The sequence below is a fragment of the Phaseolus vulgaris genome, chromosome 10, assembly GCF_000499845.2.
Source record: "Phaseolus vulgaris cultivar G19833 chromosome 10, P. vulgaris v2.0, whole genome shotgun sequence".
NCBI lineage: Eukaryota > Viridiplantae > Streptophyta > Magnoliopsida > Fabales > Fabaceae > Phaseolus > Phaseolus vulgaris.
Genome location: NC_023750.2, coordinates 2,244,712 through 2,252,614, shown reverse-complemented (window position 1 = coordinate 2,252,614; position 7,903 = coordinate 2,244,712).

Sequence of the window (7,903 nt, the reverse complement as noted above, 5' to 3'; positions counted from 1 at the left end):
AAAGGTGAAGTATTGGAGTGGCGGGAAATTCCTTTAAGATATCTGTACAATAATAGTTTATCATTATTAATAAATTCGTGAAATGAATTTTTATTTTTATTCTTTTAATTGTTAAAGAAAGAGGTAGAAGAATTGAAGTGTTAGAATATGTTAGAATTTTAAGAATTTCGTATTAGATATTTGTGTGAAAATAATTTAAGTTAATAATACATATAAATTAAACTTTATAAAATGGAACTAATATGTAAAACTTAAGAAAAAAATGTTTCATACAAACGAGAACAATAATGTAGAATTAATTAGTTCTTATAATTTATTTTGATTTTACATGTTTTTAATAATAAGATATTTATTTGTTATCTTTCTCATTGACTACGATATTTTTTGAAATTTCTTATTCTCAAGTTTAATCTTTCCAAATAATGCAAGTGAGAATACAATATTTTTAGTTTTGATTATAGAAACTCAAATACATAAATATAAAACATAAAAGTTAAACAAATAACTATCGTACACATCAAGACAATTATGACTCTAAGAAAGAAAACTTATAAGAAAGACACATATAATTCAGAAAAAGAAAGATAAATAAACTAAAAAATGGTATCTTATTGTTTAAAGAAAGAGAGTCTTAAAACTTGTTTAATTATTTTTCAAAGAACTAAAACATATATTTTTTATACAATCAAGATTAAATAAAGATACACAAAATTTACCTATTTGATGTTATAAAGAAATGAACAACTAAGTAATAATTGTTTTTCAAAATTTTCCAAAAGAAAATGGTAACTACATATGGAAAGTTGAATAACAAAAAAAAATTCGTTCCAAACCTTTTACAGACATTTTGATACAGATCATCTCGACAAATAGATGATTAAGGACAACTTCATAATTAAGTCAGTCATCCCAGCATCCAAGACAAAATCCTACCAACTTCAGAAGGACCTCAGCAGAAGAAGAACTGAACATAGACCAGAGCATCAAATGTTTTTTCTTCTGGTCTTTTTAAAAGACAAGTTTATATAAATAAATTGGACTCAATTCGGGGGTCTAAATAGAAAAATAAGCTAGAGTAGGGCGTGCTTAGTAACTTGAGTAGGGCGTGTTTAGTAATTTGAGTAGGGTGTGCTTAATAATTTGGACTTGTGTCAAATCCACCTTTCATAACATGTGCACCTAGGTTTAGGGTTTCTTTGACCTACCTTCTAGAATGTTTCTCACAAATGATACCCCTACCCCTCTATCTTGCTCTCCAAGACACTGTCTCTCATAATTAGAGTGTCTTGCCTCATGTATTATGCATTGAATTTTGAAACAGAAAAGAAACTATGCAAGAGTGTTTAGTGAGACTTGAGTGCTCATTTTTGGGTCTTATCTTAAATGTTTGTGCTCTTTATGTGGCGGCTCTTCACCACTTATCTTGGAGTCTTCTACCATTCCAAGTGACGTGATTCATTGCATTTTTCCATAAGCTTTTTTCATCCCTTCATCTTATTTCATTCTTATTTACGCCTCCATTTTAAGTCTTTCTATACTCTTTAATTTCGGTCTTTACATTGTTTTTCTTTATCTTGTTCATTGTCTTAATTCCACTTACTCGCAGGGTTCTTAGGCATTCTTTGGACACAATACCCAATCTGAATATGAAAATTTAGCTCTAGAAATTTTATTTGATATCCAAACTCATGCATCCAGTTGTGCCATACAAAAAACTTCTCGACCATATATTTTTCCTTGCTTAAAGATTATCCTATTTTAGTGTTCCAAATCATGCACAGAATAGTTACCTAAACGCTAAACACAAGATTACTCATTTTAAACTTATCTTTATGCCAAATAATTAAAATTCCACCAACATGGTTCATGCCCATAGTTTCCACCCATTCAATTTTATTCGACCCCCACAAAGCAAAATAAATTTCCGGACAAGATTTATCACACAAAGCAAAATAAATTTCCGGACAAGATTTATCATACTTAGTTTCTTGAATGCAAATAAGATCCAATTTTTCCTAATGGATTAATTTTTTTTTTATGGTAGCTATTCTCATTAATTCAACCATCTACTACCAAACACTCTTTCTTGACAAACACTATGATTGTGATTTTCCAATTCTTCAATTCTACTAATAATAAAAGGTTACATATTTTTTTCATCCTTACACTTTTACATTAAATTGGTTTTGACTGCTAGTCCAAACTTTAGACCTACTGAAATGGGTCTTTGTTACCTTTTTTACGTGACAAACAAAATTTCTAGTGTGTATTATGATGTTAGAACATTTCATACTCATCGCTGACATGAATGTTATAACAATATAATATACACTAAAATTTTGTTTGTTACTAAACAAAACTTTAGTCAGGACTCATTTCAATAATTTTTTTCTACAAATATAAAAAAAAGTAAAGCTTGAACTAAAAAAAAAAAAACAATTTCGCATCGACAAAAACATATTTAACCCATAAATCCTAATATGTGAAACCAACTTGTTTGCCTAAATTTCATAAACTAGATTTTTCCATAGACCGCTCCTCAACCAAAATAAGCGATTAAAATTCCTAACCGCGTTATCAAAAGTATTATTATTAATTTGTAGCGATTATTAATCAACATGTAGGTAAAAATCCAATATTGAAGAAATTGATTGAATAAATAATAGTGGTAGAAACTAATTGAACACGAAATAGCAAAACTAAAGCGGTAAAAAAATAACATAACTGCTGAACTGATACATTTTATTTGATTTACTTCAACCATATATATATATAATTATAACTATGAGAAGCTATATAATAGGAGCAATAACTAACCACTAACACAATACTAACAATCCTGTAAACACTTTCAATACCACTAAACCACACTACCGTAAACAATTCAAAGACTAATTCAAACTTTAATAAAATCTGAATTAACAAGAAACAATTATTACTATATAAATATTTAACTAAGTGACTTGATAGTGAGAGTTTTATAGTTATTATCCCTCATCCCATAACTAAGGAGATCATAGCGGAATCCACCGAGATCTGCGAACGAGAAAGTCGTATTCAATTCGTGTAACACCAACAAGTTTTATTAATTGTTGCTTATTAATGTTTTCATGGGTTCATTAGTGACACTAGAGCCTCATAGTGTTGTTACCTTTAAATACTAAATTCAATATATATAGTGCTACCATTACTTTCAACCTGTTACCAATTAAGGAAGTTTTTTACCTCTTCGTATAACCTTACACTTATTTGATCAAAACACTTTTTTTCTAAGTCAGTGTTTATTATTCACGATTTAATGTCACACTGATATCTTTTCTAGTGATTATTTTGAAAAAATGGAAAAGAAAAATCAAATTGATATTTTTTTATTAAAAATTTCCGAGTAATAATGTGAATATTGCTTTAGGAGGAATTATATAACGTGAAAATACTTATTACAAAATATATATTCTAAGACAGACTCAAGAGTGGCGGCATAATTAAGAAAGTATATAAATATGAAATTATAAAAGTAACTAGTGTTTATTACTCATGAGTTTAATATCACACTCATGAGTAATGATTATTTTGACGAATCTTTGAGCAATGTGATGGTATTTCTATAATAAGAAAAACAAATTACTTTAAACTCTTTATTGACTTGTCCATTGAATTGTTAGTCACTTTAACATTGAAATTGCTAAACCCTAATATTTTTTATCAACTTTATTTATCTAGTAATCATATTTTTTAAAATAATGTATAGATTAAGTACTTTTCACAACAAAGTAAAAAGATAAGCATGAATGCTTCATCTTAACAAAGTAAAAAGGATAAGCATGAATATGCTTCATCTCTAAGATGATATATTTTACATAAACAAGACACAAGTATTTATTTTGATATACGTTATGACATCTAGTAGATTTTGTTTTGTCTAATAAGTGAAGTCTTTGTTTGGATGATAAACACACAATCTTAAGTTAATGTTGCACTTAATGAAAATATTTTCTAGCTTATTATATGTTGTAGGGCTTTTTTCAATCTTCAATTTCACAAGATGATTTGCTAAAATATGTGTCAACATCATGATCTCTTGGTATACAAGCTAAAGTTGTTTTGCATCGATAATCATCATCTTGCTACATTACAAGAAAATGATTAAATAGTAATCAAATTTAGAGATAAAAAATAATTAGTCACTATATTTACTAAATTAGATATTATTTTAGAGACTAACAAATTATTAATAAAAATTAATAAAATTGTTTTTAAATTGATATCTAAATGAGGTTTTAGTTACTATTATTTTAGTTTCTAAAAGTTTATAAAAGACTAATATAGACTAATTTAGAATATAAAACAATAAGTAGTTAAAACCTTGGTAGGTAATGGTTATGTACCAATTTCAAAATTATTTTATAAACTTTTATTAGTACTAGAAACTACTTTATATACTAATAATTTTTGTAGTTTATAAAATGGTGTCTAATTTAGTCAAATAGTAACTAATTATTTTGATATTTAAAATTAATTTTTATTTAATGATTTTCTTGTAGTGATATGTGAACTCTGGTCAAGGCATATTTCATGTATGATCTTTACTTTTACATAGGTTTGAGTACAAAACTATCTGATCTAAAGGTTGATAAGTAATGTTAGCTATCAAAATTTTGCTTGAAAATGAGATTATCATTTAATATTACAGGGATTTGTAAATGACAAGATGAACAAACAAAAATAACGTGATGACAGGAAAGTCGAAGAGCTTGCCACAATCACACCACCAATCATTTAATCTAACTGTATATGACTGAGGTCGTCGACCATCTTGGGGGGTGGCTCTAATTCTTGGACGTCAAATTCAGAAGGTGGTGATATTTTTTGGATAATAATGACTTGTCAATGCTTTTCCTTTAATGATTTTCCAAGATAAGGATAGGGTATTTGGTGGGGCTTTTATTGCCCATATAGCTAGACAACATATTAAAGAATTCACTTTTTGTAAAATATCATAAGCTAATTTCACAGAGTAAATTCCTCCCACTCCATCTAGCCAAACAAATTTATCCTGGATCTCCTGTTGTATTATAACCTCTTCTAGGTCTAGATATAGTTGTGTAAGTTGTTCACTTTCCCACTCAAAAAGGTTCCTTCTCCACAATAAGTTCTAGGTGAGTCAATTCTTCTACCCACCTATTGTATAGATCTCCTCTTATTATTTGAGATTGAATATATTCTTGGGTACTTCTGGTATAAGGGAGTATTACCTAACCATTTATCTTTCCCAAAAAAAAGAGTAGCATTTCCCTTCCACACTTTCCATATCATTTGATTATAAACCAACTTTTTGTACTTCTTTCTTCACACGAAATACATAGATCCCTCCACCACCATGATTGTGCATTACTCCTCAATGTTCTCCCATTGTTAGTCCTTTTGACATTTAGAAATGATCACATCTCTCCAGACTCCCAACATTTCCACCTTGATTTTCCATATCCATTTCGCTACTATTGAACCTTCCTATGTCCTTTATATCTAGCCCACCTTGTTCTTTGGCTTCCATATGGAGTCTCATTTTTATCCAAGCAATTTTCCTTCTTTCACTTCCCCATGCCCACAAAAATTTCCTCTACAAGCTCATCATTTCTCTACACACAAATGACGGGGATTTAAACAGGGACATGTAATATAACGGTATTGTTGTGAGCAAAATTTAATTAGGAAAACTCTTTCTACAAGAGATAGATGCTTTTCTTCTTATTTACATAGTTTCTCGCTCACTTTTTCTACAACCCCTTTCCAATAGATCTTTTTCCTAGGGTTTCCTTCGACTTGTAAGCTTAAGTATTTGAATGAGATAGACATTTGTGTATAGTTCAACATATCAGCAAAAAGTTGTAGCCATTGGCTATGAACCCCAACAACACCAATCCTCGTCTTATGGAAGTTTACTCTTAAATCATATGCTAGTTCAAAACATTTTAATAAAATCTTTACAATTAAAACATTTTAATTTGTAGCTTGACATACAAACAAAGTGTCATATGTGAATTGAAGCATTGATACCTCGATCTGGTCAATTCCAATTTTCATCCCATGTAGTCTATTTTGTCTCATTGCTTGTCTTACCAAACCGGCCAACCTTTACACAATATAAGAAAAGAAAGGGGTCATTGGCTCCCCTTATCTTAGTCCCTTATTTTAAAGATGATCAAACATATTAGGATGAGGCAATTTCAATGTTAAAGTGACTCACCATAAGTTTTAAAGTAAAAGCTCTTCTTCTTATTATAGAAATACGATCACATAATTAAAAGTCAATCACTTTGAAAAGTTTACAATGATATAGATATGAAAAAGTGGAACAATATGAATTTATGCAAGAGACACATGCATCAAAAGTGGGATAACAACATTTTGAAATTAATTTGGCAGAAAGACATGAATAACACCAATTGTTCAATTAAATACCAACAGTCTCTTAAAGTTAGAAGAATACAAACAAAATTTCTTCACCTTACTTAATAGATAATTATTCAGAAAAGGAATATCTTCTCTTTTGTTCAAGTGTTTAATGAACAAGCTTAATATGTGTCAGCAAAACTTTACAATGACTTCTGAAGTACTTTGCCGTGGATACTACTAACCTAAAAGAATTAAGTAAATTAAGGAGATACTTCAGGATTATTCCAACCCTTATATAAATACCATCAACAAGTCGAAAAAGAAGATAAGAAAATAGCAACTATAAAGAGTGACATGAAGTTGCATATCAAACCAAAGTTTTCATCCACAACTTTTGTTTAAAAATACATAAAATACTAGTATTTCGATATTATTAAGAATTTGCAATTTGATATGCTGTAAGGTTTTGATCCCATACATTTGAATTCTTGCTATAACATCTTCTAAAATCTAAGTATATTATCGAATAATACATATGAAATTTAATCAAGCACATTCTTTTACATTTTTTATAAGGAAAATGTTAGCAAATACGCGAAGTTTTTAAAATAAATTAAGATTATAACTATCTAATTTTTAAAAAACAACTGAGATTTACAAATTGCTATGTTAATTTTTTTTATCACCAAAGAATAAATAAATGAAATTAATAAAGATACTAATTATTATACACGACCACAAGGTTACATAGAGACAAAGCAAATTGTTAAAGGGCTTTCTTCATCATTTTTACTTTAATTGAAAGAAAAATTTTCTTCCAACTCTATTAATTCACTTAAAAAAGAATTGGACAAATGCATCACACAATATCCCTCAAAAACATTTGGCCAAATATATCTACGTATTTCAATAGCCATTCTTTCCCTCAAAAAGGTATTCCTGTTCTTGAAGTGATTATGTGTTGTATGTCTTTATCTGTTACTATCTTAAATGAATTCTGAATTCGGGTTAGTTGAGCTTTTGCACCAGCTTCATCAATCAAATCAATTGCCTTATCAGGAAGAACACCATGTTGGGAAAAACGGGTAATTTTCCCACTAAAACAAAACCCTAACAGAGTTACCCGACAAATAATATTGAATAAATAAAGCGGAATAATAAAAGAGATAAAGAGGAAAAAACACACCCGAAAATGGTTAACGGAGTTCGGCCTGTTTAGCCTAATCTCCGAGCACAACAAAAACAACTCCCTTTTATTATTATGAGAGAAGATATTACAAATTGGGATATATAACAGTGAAGGAGAAGAGTTTAATTTATAACCCTCAAACCTCATTCCCAAACAATGAACCCACCGATGTGGGACTTGGGATTAAGCCAAAATCAACAAATCTCCACCTTGGCTTAATTTCAAGTCCCACCTAAAACAAATCTTCTCACAACATAACAAAAAACAAACTTTACAGTGCTTCAAATTTGCGCCTCTGGGCGCCAACTTCAAATGTGCAAA